A 15,930-nucleotide genomic window follows, 5' to 3' on the forward strand; every position below is an offset into this window, starting at 1 on the left:
TATGTTTCACTCAAGTGACGTAAACGCGGTCACTAGTTGGTAACAGTCTGAAACGAGATACATCCGACCGGATTTCTCGCCTTAGCCAGGCATTAATGGCTTCCATACCAAGTTTTCCCGTGATGGGCGTTTGTGTCACTAACGAGTGGTTTTGGAATTCCAGTTCGCACTGCAATTCCGGCTTATGGAGCTCCCTTCGTGTCGTTTTGATGTTGACAGGATTCTCGAGTGCGACACTCAGTCCTGCAGTGACGTTGTAACTAACCTGTTTCTACGGGTTATTACGTTAAGAGTGGGAATGGAAATTCTTATTGATTGTGAAATTAACGTGAGAAGATCAGGGTCGCCACCGACTCTAACCATACAACTAATCAAAGGTTTGGCATAGTCTGAAAATAAATTAATTTGATCACAGACCAAAAATTCATAAAAATACGTACGTCGCGATATCGCTCATAGAGGATGCGATGTAATTAATAGTATTTCCCGTGCACTGTCCACGAGAATCAACCATTTAAAATAAAATAGTACATGCATGAACACTGTGCAGAAGATCAGCTCCCAGCAACACACCTGAAAATAAGACTTAATCTAAAGTATTTGTTTTAAAACGAAAGGGGAAACTAATCACTGGACCTGTGCGTAAGGAAACGCGTTGGACGTGCTAACAGGAAAGCTACGAGGTGAGGGGCTTAGGTGCAAAAACGTAACCTCGCAATGCAAGAGAAAATTGTGTATAAAATCATTCATTCCTAAGATATGGATGTGAGGCATGTTCACAATTCCTGATAACATTAATTCCTAAAACATTAAAGAAAAGCAACGAAACATACACCGTTATAATCTACACCTAAAATCATTGGTGTGAATCATTCATACAACTGCTGTTGCCTGATAACTGATCGCAATAACTCGTGAAACGGTACACGTTTCGCAGTACACCCGCGTGCCCACGTGGTTTGTGGAGACGCTATTTCTAGGTACCGTGGCCAAGTTGCAACAATATCACATCACACAATCATGAACAGTTAACATTCTTTAAAACAAACGTGAGACCGGACAGTTAGTGATGACGGTAGCCCAACAAACTTTAATGTTCAACCACGTGGTCGGCTCCCCACGGACGAAAGATACATAAAGCAAGGCAAATTTACGAGAAGGCAAAGCTATTAATATTTAGAAAAATGAAAGCTTATACAGGCACAGCTGAAGGCAAACAGACATTCACACAGAAGAGAGTGCTCACTTCTTATCGACACCTTTGTGCAGTTCTCTTCCGGTGGATCCAAGTCTGCTATAGAAATTTAGTAAAAGAAAAATCTGACAAAGTTTTGCATTCCTTGCTGCGACAAGGCAAAGCAATCTTTCAGAGTTGAAAAGCGAGACCAAAAGCTAACAGCTCTCCCCTCGCCAAGTAACAACGCGCCACGCAGTCGGTCTAACTCACCCTTCTTCGACTGGAGCACACCTGTGGACGATTCCCGTACCGGCGGCAGACTGCCTCCCTTTTACTTCTCCAGCCTCTTCCACGCTCCGCGTGGCCCGGAAAACCCAGATGCCATTTCCACCACCAGCCTAACGCAAGTGGATTTCTCACAAGTAGCGCAAACCTCTTTGCCTACTTGACCACTACGAGAGTTGGCTATTCTGTACAACTGCTGCTTAATCTGTATGACTACCGCAGACTTTCTGCAGCAGACTACGCCACCCGTCTAGCAACGTGACACACAACCACATTCATTCAATCGCAACATTATGAGAGTTATGAGCAAAGAGAAACAAGGAAAAGAAGGAGAAATGCTAGTGAAAATGAGCTACCGGACTAATGAAAGGTGGCTACGGGACCCTTTCAACGTTTGCAGCTGTAGTCCTCATATTTTTCGTCACAACCTTCTTGAATGACCGTCCATCACTATCCCTCTCCGTTGTGATTTAGAGGATAATGTTTTTCCGTTTTCCCTCTGCGTCGTATAAAGTTTCGAGACTGTGTCTCTTGAAACACCAAACACTTAGGCTACCTTGTTTACAGAAGCACCCTCCAAACGAACAGCAACAATTTGCGCACGTTCCAATTCACTTAGCTTCCACATAATGAAATGAAACTATATGGTTCCAGAGCCCTTTTAAAGTCTCAAATATCTATGATTTATATATGCAGACTGAAGCGACGAATGAAAGTTTGTACCAAGGCTTGAATTCGAACCACTCACTCCTCACGGGCAGATGCTCTAACCACCACGCCACACCGGCACTGTGGCATTGTACAACTGTACGGACAGCCCCAGGATGCTTCCATCTAAATTCCCATTCACGACTCAGCCCACTTGGCATTTCCCCTAAACTCGAAAAGCATCGCAGAGGAATAACACCCCAGCATTAAACGAAACAGCCGGCCGGTGTGGCCGTGCGGTTAAAAGCGCTTCAGTCTGGAACCGCGTGACCGCTACGGTCGCAGGTTCGAATCCTGCCTCGGGCATGGATGTGTGTGATATCTTTAGGTTAGTTAGGTTTAATTAGTTCTAAGTTCTAGGGGACTGATGACCACAGATGTTAAGTCCCATAGTGCTCAGAGCCATTTGAAACATTAAACGAAACAGGAGATCCTGCCTGAAACCCAGGCATAGGTGTTTCAATCAAATGGAACTATATGATTCCAGGGGCCTTTTCAGGTCTCAAACGTCTATCACATATAGTGTAGACTGAAGCGATGAATGAAAATCTGTACCAAGGCATGGATTCAAACCCAGGTCTCCAGCTCACTAAGCACTTCAGTCTGCATGTATATGTCATAGGTGTTTTGAGACTTTGAGACTTAAAAAGGACTCTGCAACCATATAGTTTCGTTTGGTTTCAGGACCTATCCCTTGGTTTCACGCAGGACACCCCGTTATGTTCGATGCTGAGGTGCTTTTCCAATACAGTTGGAGAGCGTCTGCAATGCTGTTAGAAATAAGGGGAACACCAAGAGGGCTAAGGCGTGAATAGGAATTTGGACTGAAGACGGAGGAATGCTAAGGTTGTCTGTGCAGTTGTGGGCAGCCGTTGTGTCAGGGCGGCGTAATGGTTAGCGCATGTGCAAGAGGGCTAAGGCGTGAATAGGAATTTGGACTGAAGACGGAGGAATGCTAAGGTTGTCTGTGCAGTTGTGGGCAGCCGTTGTGTCAGGGTGGCGTAATGGTTAGCGCATGTGCAAGAGGGCTAAGGCGTGAATAGGAATTTGGACTGAAGACGGAGGAATGCTAAGGTTGTCTGTGCAGTTGTGGGCAGCCGTTGTGTCAGGGTGGCGTAATGGTTAGCGCATGTGCAAGAGGGCTAAGGCGTAAATAGGAATTTGGACTGAAGACGGAGGAATGCTAAGGTTGTCTGTGCAATTGTGGGCAGCCGTTGTGTCAGGGTGGCGTAATGGTTAGCGCATGTGCCTAGTGAGCACAAAATCCGGCTTCAAATCAAAGTCTAAGCACAAATTTTCGTTCGTTGCTGCAGTCACCAGCATATCCGACATAATGTACTGACAACCACTTAGAACACTGTTCCAACTACGACTAACGACAGGTTGAGGATACCGAGGAGGCTCCGCTTGGCTCTTAGTTAACTACAACAGCGCAACCTGCAGGATTGGTTAGCATCTGTACTTATGGTCAAGCATGCATTTCTCGCGTTGTTTCCACGTTTTTGTGCAATCCCTGTATTTCGTCAACAGAAAACAACTGGTTATGGATTACTGAGAGACTGGTACGCCACCACTCACCAATCACAACAGTTGACGAATCCTGGCATGGTGTTAACACCATAGAAAGAGCGACTCATAACTCGCAGCTGCACTCGGTTGGGCTTGGTAGCCAGCCTAGTTGAAGCTGTTGTTGCCAGAGTGGCAGTTTTGCCTACTAAATTTTTCTTCGTGGATACCCTAAAATCACCTACAAATTTTGTCACATATTCGTCCTACAACCTTTTATACATACACTAATTTAATTACGTTATTTGATAATGTCCCTGGTGTTCGAGTTTCAATGCACAGCAACGCACACCATACACTGAAGAGACAAAAGTCATGGAGTAGTTATATGCACATATACAGATGGCGATAGTATCACGTACACTAGGTGCATAGGCGGAACCGTAATTTGTACTCAAACTGATGCATGTGAAAATGTTTCCGACATGACTACGGTCACACGACGAGCATTTACAGACTTTGAATGCGGAGTGGTAGTTTGAGCTAGACACACGGGACATTCGATTTCGGAAATGGAAATTCAGTATTCCGAGATCCACAGTGTCAGAAGTGTGCCGAGGATACCAAATCTCAGGCTTTTCTTCTGACGACGGGAAACGCAGTGGCCGACGGCCTTCAGTTAACGACCGAGAGCTGCGGCGTTTGCGTAGAGTTATAAATGCCAACAGACAAGCAACATTGCGTGAAATAAACGCAGAAAAATGTGGGATGCGCGAGCGTATCCGTTAGGACACTGCAGCGAAATTTGGTGTTAATGGGCTATGGCTGCAGACTACCTACGCGATTGCCTTTGCTAACAACACGATATAGCCTCGGCGCCTCTCCTAGGATCGTGACATATTGGTTGAGCCCCAGACGACAGGAGAACATTGGCCTGGTCGAATGCGGCCCTATTGAAGTTGGTAACAGCTGACGGTAGCGTTCGAGTGGGGCGTAGACCTCACGAAGCAATTGACCCAAGTTATCAACAAGGCACTGTGCATACTGGTGATGGCTCCATTATGGAGGCAGCTGTGTGTTTAGCTGGAATGGACGGGCTCCTCTGATCCAAGTGAACCGATCATTTACTGGAAATGGTTATGTTCAGCTACCTGAACACAATTTGCAGCCATTCATAGACTTCATATCCGCAAACAACGATGGAATTTTTATGGACGACAATGCGCCATATCACCAGGCCACAGTTGTTCGCGATTGGTTTGAAAAACATTCTGGACAGTTCGAGAGAATGATCTGCCCACCCAGATCGCCCGACATGAATCCCGTCACACATTTATGGAGCACAATGGAGAGGTCAGTTCGTGTACAAAATCCTGCACTGGCAACACTTTTGCCGTTATAGACGGCTATGGATGGAGCATGGTTTCTGCAGGTGACATCCAACGACTCGTCCATACTATGTCCAGTTACTGCACTAAGTCAGGCAAAAAGAGGTCTGATACAATATGAGGAGATATCCCATAACATGATCTCTCAGTGTGTTTAACTACTGATATTACTTCATGTTGTCAATAATACCGCCTGTGTAATTTTCTTTGTTTTCTTTTTTTTTGTAAAATACTTTATTTTCCTTGTTGTTTTGTAGTTACTTTCTCTACTACCTTCATCTGTCCTTAATGCCACACCTCTTTTTCTTTTCGTCTCTCTTATTTCTACCATCTCCTACTAAGTTCATTTTATTCTTCCTATTCCCTCGCTGTCTTTCTTCGAAGATATACACTTAACTAATCCAACTCATCACTATATCGGCCATATCTCACTTAGAACAATAATTCTCTGTTCCCACACCTCTATGATTATCAGTGTGAGAGACATAACTACTGTAAATGCTTATTGGCATTACAAGAAGAAATTTAATGTAGCACTGTCTCTGATCATGAGTTTACCACACCTCTAATTTTCTGCGCGTAATTTTAGTTTATGTAAGGAGTGATCAAAAAGTTTCCATTTGAGGGCGTTGCTGCAGCTTATACGTAACGGAGCGCTACTCTGATGCATGTAAGCAAGGGATTGGTGTGGCATTCGTGTCTTTCCGACGTGCGTGTGGTAAATGCGGAAACGTGAACTATGGCGAAGTTATTACCAAATGCGTCCAAACAGGACCAAAGTGCTGTTATTCTTTTCTTGGCTATCGAAGGACAAACACCCGTAGACATCCATCGTCGAATGAAGAATTTTTATGGAGCGGCATGTTTAGCAGAACCGACTGTTGTGGAATGGTGCGCTAAGTTCCGTGCTGGTCGCGATTCGATCCAAACACCAGCCAATCTGGGAGGCCAGCCTCATCCGTTATGGACAAAAAGCGTTAGATTTGAAAGGTCGAAGATTCCAGTAGGACGAGTATGCGCAGCATGCAGTTATGGACTTCTTCACACAGCAGGACTTAAGTGTTTTACCAAAGAGCTACCTTCAACCTGGTGCGTCGGTGGGACGATCGCCTTAATGTTCTCAGCGATATTGCCTGATTGGCATACCGATTCAGGCCTATATGGCCTTCAAACGGAAACTTTTTGGTCGCCACTTACGTAGGAGTATTTGTTGTTGCTGTTGTTTGAAAACTGTGAATAGGGCCACACTACGGAAAATAATGGATGAAAGTCATATGCCCTTTCATATTACCCTAATTAGTAAAGGTTTATATGGTGCCACTAAAATCAAACTACAAATGCAATCTTATTATTGCTTAATCTAAACGCTATTCTATACTATCTACGATTAAAATGAGACTGAGGCCACGTCTAATATCGAATTCATGAAAGTCAGTTTACAACAAGACCATCGCCTTTTCAGGATGCATCGAGATCTGTACACTCCAGAGCTCAGCAAGCCAGCGCCAGAACCTGTGAATCCAAATGTCTAACTCCTAGGACCACAAACATGGCATAAAATCGTCCACTCAGCAAACACAACACCCCTAATCAGTTCTTCCTAACGAGGTTACCATCATATACTGACGGTCGAGAGACGCTCGGACCGTACTTTCAATTAACGTAGTCTAATTTTATATAATTAACAACGTCCATGTGCCTAAATCTCCTGCACAGACGCGAAGTCATCGATTACCGCATAACTAACTGTTAGTTTAGTCACTTAAACACTTATCATACTGGCACATGCGACGCCTCACAGCCGTTTAAAGTGTGAACTTGCCACCCGACGCTCTGTGGATAACTTGGCGTAAGTCCAGTTGACGATCCTCTGTAATCGCCTGCGTACACAGTACGCACACACACACACACACACACACACACACACACACACACACACACACACGGAGCTGACTGGAGTAAACCAGATACAGGGCAGGGTGACTATCAGAAAGGGAAGCCTGCTTGCTGGGGACCTTCTTGTCAAGGCGTCATTGTGTGACCAGGGTCTGCGCGGACCACATGCATCGTCCTCCATTACGAACTTCAGAGTTCCCATTTCACTGATACTCTATGGTCACTGTCAGTTGTAACTCAAGGGGAAATCACTAGTTAATAATTCGAGAGGAATGTGATTCAAACCAGCGATATAAATTTAAGTTTTTCTGGACCTGAAGAATGCTTATGATATTGCGCCACACCAAATAATTTGGTACTCACTCCGTGACAAGATGGTGCCCCCACGACCTACAGACTGGATTATAGCACTGCACCGTAATCATGAAAGCAGCATGCATAATCCACATAGTTGAAGGATGCCCAGCGCTGATAACCTGGACGTTGAGTACGCCTAAACTGCACAAGAATGCTCACTGACAGCCTTCAGTGATGACAGCTCAAAAGTCCTACATGCTACCAAAAAGGCGGTAGAATACATCAGCAAAATGGGCATTAGGCTGTAGCTGTGTTCCTGTATATATTTTGCTTTAAATATCTTAAGTATTTTTATATCTTTTCTTTTTTTTCATATGACCTGTATGTTTTAAATGCATACTTTATGTATGTGTTGCAGACTTCTTGTATGTAAATAATTCATGTGATGAACTATACAATGCAATAAAGAAATAAATAAGCTAATACACTATAATATCTTGGAGCTTCCATCAACCAGCAACTCGAACGAAACGGTCACCTAACAACCATTCAACAAAAACACTGCAGTTGTTTTAAACTAGTGAAACTATTATACCACTCCACTATCCTCCACACCTACGTAACATTCAAACGAGTCATCCTCTCATGTGCAAATATTTCATCAATCTTCGTTCCTCCAAAGTCCTATCAGTCCCTCCAAATCCTTGAACATTATACTATCCATCTTGCTTTCCACATTCCTTTACCTGTCCCTCATGTGGACAGTGCCTAGAACCGCTCGGCCACATTGGCCGGCTCCACATATTCCTTTCCTCACCGATTCTGTGCAGAACCTCCTCATTCCTTACCTTATCAATCCACCTAATTTTCAACATTGTTTTCTGACTGGTTTGATGCGACCCGCCACGAATTTCTCTCCTGTGCCAACCTCTTCATTTCAGAGTAGTGCTTGCAATGTATATCCTCAATTATCTGCTGAATGTATTCCAATCCCTGTCTTCCTCTACAGTTTTTGCCCTCTACAGCTCCCTCTAGTACCACTGAAGTCAGTCCCTGATGTCTTAACAGATGTCATACCATCCTGTCTCTACTTGTCAGTGTTTTCCACATATACGTTAACTATATGGCTCTATGCACTATAGGACTTAACATGTGAGGTCATCAGTCCCCTAGACTTAGAACTACTTAAACCTAACTAACCTAAGGACATCACGCACGTCCATGCCCGAGGCAGGATTCGAACCTGCGACTGTAGCAGCAACGCGGGTCCGGATTGAGTGCCTAGAACCGCTCGGCCACATCGGCCGGCTCCACATATACCTTTCCTCATCGATTCTGTGCAGAACCTCCTCATTCCTTACCTTATCAATCCACCTAATTTTCAATATTCGTCTGTAGTACCACATCTCAAATGCTTAGATCCGGTCTTCCTACAGTCCATGTTTCACTACCATACAATGCTGTACTGTGTTCAAATGTGTGTGAAATCTTATGGGACTTAACTGCTAAGGTCATCAGTCCCTAAGCTTACACACTACTTAACCTAAATTATCCTAAGAACAAACACACACACATCTATGCCAGAGGGAGGACTCGAACCTCCGCCGGGACCAGCCGCACAGTCCATGACTGCAATGCTGTACTCCAAACGTATATTATCAGAAATTTGTTCCTCAAATTGAGGCCTTTGTTTGGTACCAGTAGGTTTCTCTTGGCCAAGAATGCCCTTTTTGCCAGTGCTAGTCTGCTTCTGATGTCGGCCTTGCTCCGTCCATCGTTGGTTATTTTCCTGCCTAGATAGCAGAAGTCATAACTTCATCTACTTAGTAACCTTTAATACTGATGTTAAGTTTCTCGCTATTCTCATTTCTGCTTCTTCCAATTACTTTCATCTTTCTTCGATTTACTCTCAGTCCGTACTCTGTACTCATTATACTGCCCACACTATTCAGCATATCATGTAATTCATCTTCACTTTCACTCAGGATAGCAATGTCACCAGCGAATCGTATCATTGAATTTTAATTCCACTACTGAATGTTTCTTTCATTTCCATCATTGCTTCTTTAATGTACATACTGAACAGTATGGGCCAAAGACTACACTCCTATCTTACACCCTTTTTAATTCGAGCATTTAGTTCTTGGTCGCCCACTCTTATTATTCCCTCTTGGTTCTTTTAGTTTCACCGAAGGTTCTTTTGACTTTCCTATATGCTGTTTCAGTCCTTCCGACTATCATTTCTTTTTCGATGTCTTCACATTTTTGATGTAGCCATTTCGTCTTAGTTTCCCTAAACTTCCTATTTATTTCATCCCTCACCGACTTGTATTTCTGTATTCCTGAATTTCCCTGAGCATTTTTGTACTTCCTTCTTTCATCGATCAGCTGAAGTACTTTTTCTGTTACCCATGGTTTCTTTGCAGTTATTTTCTTTGTAACTCTTTTTCTTTCCAGCTTCTGTAACTGCTCTTTTTAGAAATGTCCATTCCTCTTCAACTCTACTGCCTATTGGGCTATTCTTTATTGCTGTAATTACAGCCTTAGAGAACGTCAAGTGCATCTCGTCATTCCTTAGTACTTCCGTATCCCACTTCTTTTTGTACTGATTCTTACTGACTAATCTCTTAAGCTTCAGCCTACTCTTCATCACATTGTGATCTGAGTCTGTATCTACACCTGAGTTCGCCTTACAATCCAGAATCTGATTTCTGAATCCTTGTCTGACCATGATGCCATCTAACTGAAATCCTTCCGTATCTCCCAGCCTTTTCCAAGTATACCTCCTCCTCTCGTGATTCTTGAACAGGGTATTCGCTATTACTAGCTGAAACTTGTTACAGAACTCAATTAGTCTTTCTCCTCTCTCATGCCTTGTCCCAAGCCCATATTCTCCTGTAACCTTTCTTTCTGCTCCTTCTCCTACAACTGCATTCCAGTGCCACGTGACTATTAGATTTTCATCTCACTTTGCGTATCGTATTACCCTTTCAATATCCTCATACACTTTCTCTATCTCTTCATCTTCAGCTATCAGCGTCGACATGTATACCTGAACTATCGTTGTCGGTGTCGGTTTTCTGTCGATTCTGATAGGAATAACCCTATCACCGAACTGTTCACAGTAACACACCCTCTGTCCTATATTCCTGTTCATAACGAGTCCTACTCCCGTTGTACCATTTTCTGCTACTGTTGATATTACCCTATACTCATCTGACCAGAAATCCTTGTCTTCTCCCCATTTCACTTCACTGACCCCTACTATATCTAGATTGTGCCTTTGCAAGTTTACTTTTTAGATTTCCTAGCTTCCCTATCACATTCAAGCTTCTGACATTCCACGCCCCGACTCGTAGAACGTTATCCTTCAGTTGATTATTCAATCTTTTTCTCATGGTTACCTCCCCCTTGACAGTCCCCTCCCACAGATCCGAATGGTGAACTATTCCGGAAGATTTCGCCAATGGAGAGATCATCATAATATTTTTCACTTACAGGCCACATGTCGTGTGGATACACATCATGTGTCTTTTAATGCAGTGGTTTCCATTGCCTTCTGCATCCTCATGCCGTTGATCATTGCTGATTCTTCCGCCTTTAGGGGCAGTTTCCCATCCTGAGGGCAAGAGAGTGCCCTGAACCTCTGTCCACTCCTCTGCCTTCTTTGACAAGGCCGTTGGCAGAATGAGTGACTTCTTATACCGGATGTCTTCAGCCGCCAATGCTGATTATTAATCAAAATTTAAGGTGGATCCTCTACCATCTCACCAAATTCCCTTCCCTCACTCACACTGAACATCTCCGAATATCCGCTCTGCTCACGAATCCTGCTATGCAGCTGCACCTTTACCAAAACATTGCACCGTTTTTACAGCTACACACAGTCCACATCCTACCCCAACAGAAATTCAACCAACTCCCTCTCAGAGACAATGAAATTCACCCTGATGTTTATCCATCCTACCAACTATAGCTCATCCCCACATATCCGACTCCACATCAGGTTTCTCCCTCTATTTACCCTATCTCTCGGCATCCCTTCTCCAGCATGGGCCTGCTCACCCACCTGACTCCTTCTCACCTTCTGTCTGTTCATCCCTACACCTGCCTTCATCTACATATTACTCCTCACAGACCTCTGTTATTCCGATCCACACACTTCAGCCCTACAGAACACATTTTCCCCTCCCCAAATAGTTTTTTTCTGGTGCACGTCTTTCACCTTTTTAGTGAAAGCGGAATGCTTATTTTTAATGAACGTCACCGTCCTTTCTAACTTGTTCTAAATATCTGTTTTTTCTGTTTATCTTTCCGTCTTTTTATTTTAATTTTCAAAATGAAGAAAAACAACAGTGTAATTTTCTGTAAATGGCATCAAACATTCACCTTCTTATAGATTTCCAAAAAGTTTTGAGAGTTACAGCCTTTCATCGTGTTTGTAAGGTCTTTATTTATGTTGTTAAGGATTTTGGCTGAAGATCGGGATATTGCACCACTGACAGCCCCCCGCACCCCGACCCTATTGGGTGAGGGGAATGAACTAACAATAACGGAACAGTATTGATGTACGTTATTGTACTTGTCCCTAAATTTGTTAAGTGTCATCATAACGTTAGTTCGTTCTGTTTGCTTCTGAGAATTGTCACTGTGTGTCCTTGTTCGTCATTTGTTAGTTATTACTGTCGAATCACAGTAGTCATGGGCAAGCGTGCGTAACAATTCACCTCCTGCTAGATTTACACAGTAATACTTTTGCTCTGACCAGTCTTTGGATGCTGTATTTGGGTATCAATTAGTGTACAAGCACAGCAGGTTTTACTTTTTCAATAATACTTTCATTAAAAACTTAAATTATGTTTTTAAATATTGCTGGTGATTTTCACATTATCAGGAAGCCAGTTTTTCTGTTTGGTTTCTGTAGATCTAAGGATGGTTGCTAGTAAATCGAAACAGGTTAGCGTTTAGCTGTTACTTCATTATATTGCTATCAAACAAATAAAATGTATAATTTTGTCAAGTGTTACAAAGTATTAAATAGATACTAACAAAGAGATAGAGGGACTGGCCAGTACTTCCCTCAGCTCAGTACAGTCGATAGATACACAAAACAGAACAGAAAATTTACGTGTCCTAGCTTTCGGAACTTCCCTGACACCCATGCCTCCATCTTTGCTACCCTCCCTGTTTACCTTTCCCCTGTAGCTTCATAACCTGGGTTGTGAGTAATTGAGTCCACTTTCCCTTGTTCCCCTTTTCCCCCTCTCTCCTCCCTAACGAAGGAACAAAGTTCCGAAAACTAGGACACGTAAATTTTCTGTTCTGTTTTGTGTATCTATCGGCTGTACTGAGCTGAGGTAAGTACTGGCCAGCCCCTCTATCTCTATGTTAGTATTTGTTTCACATCTTTATATGAAATTTTCCATTAATCAGTAAAGTATTAAATATGTTTGTAAAGTTCCTAGGAGAGAAAAGAAATTATTACCACTCCGCACATCAGTAGCTTGGCAGTTATAGGTACCTGTGCTACTTGCAGCAGTGGAGAATCCTGTGTAAACGGAGAAAGAACGACCCTCTGAGAAGACGGTAATCCTGTCCTTATCAGTGCGACTGTCACGTCGCAAGACGCCTGCCATTGTGCCAGCAGGCTGACGCCTCTCTGATTTCACGACCTGTGCACGTTTACGAACATCCTCAGCTCTCTGCTGTTGAGAGGCACCCACATGCCTTGCTCATACTGTGGCATCAAGCAGTTAGGCCTGCAAGATGAGTGATCTGCCAAGCGAGTGGATTTATTCATATTTCTCAGTGACTGATTATGAGCTCTAATACAATTAAGCTACAAATTATTCTCATGTTTGAACATTACGCAACGGAAACGCACATCTGACTATTAGTAATTTACACAACTCTGACTTTCACTATGCACTGGCAATACCACATTTTCTTTCTTATTTAACGGCTTTGATCAACGCGTGGCCATCGCACTGAATACGAATGGCGCACACATTATAAATTCTGGATATCATGACAACATACAATTCGAAGGAAAAGGCCACCAATCTTTTTCTTGTCACTATCTTTTTTATTCCGATAAATTCTATAACCTAAACACACCATTACATTTTCTACAACAATTCCACATGAGAAACTCCGCCCAGTGGGCATGGCTTTACATTGGTGATTCTCTATCTTATGGTCTCGTAATTATCTAATACTACAGTGCACTTTCTGGATAGGATGGTGGATCTTTTGCTATATCTCACACTTCGACTCTCACACCCATCATCACGAAAATTTCCTCCAGACCGAGCGGTACAAAAAGGAACATGCATAACCCACTGCCTCTGAAACTATCTTGCTACTCTCCCATGCAAACCACACATACTTATATTACATGAAATACATCACACTGGCAACATACAATACAACACCAAGAATAGTCACAACGTTATAATCACATCACTTTCAGTTTTCCCACTTCAATTAATATTCATCCCAGTTTCACACGACACTGCCCCACTTCGTAACTTTTCTTTCCTACTATGAGCTCTGGAGGACATATGCACGTCTTCCTGTGCAATGCAAGCCAAGTGGCGTTGCTGGATAGACGGCTGACTCACCTTGCTTCACTCTCAGAGTATTATAGTTTGAATCAAGCGTCACACGGAAACATAACACGCAAAGTAATATTAAGAACATATTCATCACACACGCGAGTCTTCAACTGATACCATGGACGAGTACTTCTCCTTATCCTTTGTCTCATACACAGATTGAGACTCACACAGTACTCACCACGTGGAAGTACTCGTCTCTAATTTCAAGTCCTGCACACGCCATTTCTTAAATATTTCCAATTTATACTACACATGCCAGTAATTCAGCTTAACTTAAGCACTCGGATGTATTTCAACTTATTGCTACACGTGGTTTCATTGTGACCGTTGGTCATTTCCGAAGATTACTATGATCCCCTTAATATTACCTTCCTGACATTTAATTCTCCCCACAAAAGTTCCTGAAATGGAGAAATTATTATTCCAAACTACTCTTAAGTATTCCACGTGCATACCATTCTCTCCTCTCTTTTGTCTTTACGGAGCACACCTAAGACAGGTCTTACCAACACAAGATCCAGCGGCAGAGTGCTGAAACATAGCCATTCTTCAGGTCGTCTCGCACCTCTGTCGAAGTGGGGGAGCACCTTGCTACCGTATTGGTCAGCCACATTTCAGGCGCTCAAAGCTCAGGTGAGTTTCATCTCTTTGGTTCCAACAAAGGTGACCAAAGGACCGTCTCAAAGATGATCATATATTGCACAATCATTATCTGCGGTTAGCAGACGACCATACATTCATTCATTTCACAGATCTCACCAAATTGGATGTAGGGATTTATTTAGTGGATGTGCACATGTTATCAATTAAATAAATAAATTGTCATTCTTTCCTACACTGGTATGCGGCTTCGGTGTATTAAGTGAAATTGAGTTATTATTACAAGAAATATGTTGTTCTGACAAGAATAAGCCGGCCGCTGGTGGCCGAGCGGTTCTGGCGCTACAGTCTGGAACCGCGCGACCGCTACGGTCGCAGGTTTGAATCCTGCCTCGGGCATGGATGTGTGTGTTGTCCTTAGGTTAGTTAGGTTTAAGTAGTTCTAAGTTCTAGGGGACTTATGACCTCAGCAGTTGCGTCCCATAGTGCTCAGAGCCATTTTTTTGACAAGAATAACGAAGAATGTTGTACCTATTTTCAATGTTGGGTGGTACTGTACCCTTTCACTGTTTATTGGCACATAACAGCAAATACAGGGGACCTTCTCAGGGATGCTTGCTCCCAGAGATTTGGAGAGTTGGTGCTTCATATCTCTCTTAATTTGTTAGCTCTCCTCTTATGGCCACTTGAAAAGAAACACAAACACTGTCGGAGCAGGCCTAGAAGGCCGAAGGTCCAACGGAGCCGACCGGCCGCCGTGTCATCCTCAGGCCTTGGGCGTCGCCAGATGCGGATACGGAGGGGCATGTGGTCAGCACACCGCTCTCCCAGCCGCTGTCAGTTTCTGTGACCGGTACTGCTGCTTCTCAATCAGATAGCCTCTCATTTGGCGTCACAAGGGCTGTGTCCATCCCGCTCGCCAACAGCACTCGGCAGACCCGAATGGTGACCCATCCAAATGCTAACCAAGTCCGACAGCGCTTAACTTCTGTGATCTGACGGGAACGGGTGTTACAACTGCGGCAAGGCCGTTGGCTCTATGGCCACTTTAGCTAACAGGATTTAACTTTATCTCCGTATCTTTCATTAACACAGCTAATACTTGCGCTATAGAGAATATTAGTCACGAAAATCGTAATTACGATGCAGACTGAAGCCCAGTGTTCAGGAATTACTCTCAAAAGTGTACAGTTTTGTTCTGTTTCGAACCAAGATCATTAAAGCCGTAAATGATTTGCATGTCGCTTATATACTGCTGCCTTACATGCACTGATGAGCGTACAGCGGTCTTTGGTCTTTTCTTGATGGAAGCATTGCCAATGTTCTCGGTTACAGCGCTATAGGTGCTGGTGAAAAGCCCTAGCAATTTCAAGAAAATGAAATTCACAAAAATGTCAAACGGATCCTCATAGTTTTCTCCAGTTCTGTTTCCAAGTAAGTTAGTGGACAGTAC

General features: G+C 43.4%; 1 pseudogene; it reads right to left on the reverse strand.

Moving 5' to 3' along the window:
• Nucleotides 1-15,394: 15,394 nt before the first annotated feature.
• Nucleotides 15,395-15,513, reverse strand: LOC126254156 (5S ribosomal RNA; annotated as a pseudogene).
• Between the last annotated feature and the right edge of the window lie 417 nt (nt 15,514-15,930).

Source organism: Schistocerca nitens, chromosome 4 (assembly GCF_023898315.1).
Source record: "Schistocerca nitens isolate TAMUIC-IGC-003100 chromosome 4, iqSchNite1.1, whole genome shotgun sequence".
NCBI lineage: Eukaryota > Metazoa > Arthropoda > Insecta > Orthoptera > Acrididae > Schistocerca > Schistocerca nitens.